The following is a 1,282-nucleotide window of genomic DNA, read 5'->3' as shown; positions in this document are numbered from 1 at the left end:
GGGAATCATTAATAATTAAAATAAGTTATCGAGCTAGTGTTTTTGATACACAAATAGCTAAGACTTTGTTTTCCTCTTGGACGAAGCAAAAAATCGTTAAACGCGAAAACATTTCGCTTCTCGGGCGAACAAAGTTATTTCTTCACATGTGAGTCAGTCTGATTTACTGTCACATTTTTCGTTAGAGCTAACACGGTAAACATCGGCTGCTATATTGGTGTTGTTCACCGCCTGTCCTTGGTTGCCGCCATTCTCTGAATACTTTAATCAGGTTTCCCACTCGTTAATTCGTATTTCGAAGACTTACGCCTATTCATTGTGCTTTCGCCATCTTAAACTCTTCTAAGGCACTTCTCGGTCGCCTGTTGCAGATTGTCCGCTTCGCCGCTCTTGCGCGCGGAATTCTTTACAACCTGTATGAGAACGCCAGCCGGAGTGGCCTGCGGTTCTAGGCGCTTCAGTCTGGAACAGCGCGACCGCTACGGTCGCAGGTTCGACTCCTCCCTCGGGCATGGATGTGTGTGATATCCTTAGGTTAGTTAGGTTTAAGTAGTTCTAAGTTCTAGGGGACTGATGACCCCAGAAGTTAAGTCCTTTAGTGCTCAGAGCAACTTGAACCATTTGTACGAGAACGCTGCAACGACAGTGGTCGTCAACGGAAAGCTGAAACCGCCGGTTATGTCTTTGCTTGTCCCTCGTACCGCTGTCGCGACAAGCTGCTGACCGTCTGTCAGGTTCAAAACTCTCAGGGGGGAACCTCACAGATCGGGCTTCAGCCGGTAACATGGTGGTCCTTAGATTAGATTAGATTAGATTTTCGTTCCATAGATCCGTGCTGAGGAGATCCTCGTGGATGTGGAACATGTCAATTTTTTTTTCCACTGAAATAACAATACTAATAGTATGAATATATACATCATTTGTTTCTATTAAAAAATTCATCAATGGAGTAGAAGGAGTTGGCCACTTTTAAACTGATCTTTATTTGTAACTAAATTTTTTGTGTTTGCCCGGCAAATTATTGAAGATGAGTGTTCCTGAGTAGTGGACCCCTTTTTGAACTAAAGTAAGTACTTTTAAGTCCTGGTATTGTATGTATGAACTGAGCTGTTTGTTGGAAAAAGAGGTATATTATTTAGGACAAATTTCATTAAGGAGTAAATATACTGAGAGGCAGTAGTTAGTATACCCAGTTCTTTGAACAGGTTTCTACAGGACGTCCGTGAATTTACTCCACAAATAATACGTATTACACGCTTTTGGACTACGAAAACTTTTGTTT

Source organism: Schistocerca piceifrons, chromosome 9, assembly GCF_021461385.2.
Source record: "Schistocerca piceifrons isolate TAMUIC-IGC-003096 chromosome 9, iqSchPice1.1, whole genome shotgun sequence".
NCBI classification, from domain to species: domain Eukaryota; kingdom Metazoa; phylum Arthropoda; class Insecta; order Orthoptera; family Acrididae; genus Schistocerca; species Schistocerca piceifrons.
Note: the sequence above shows the minus strand (reverse complement) of the source record.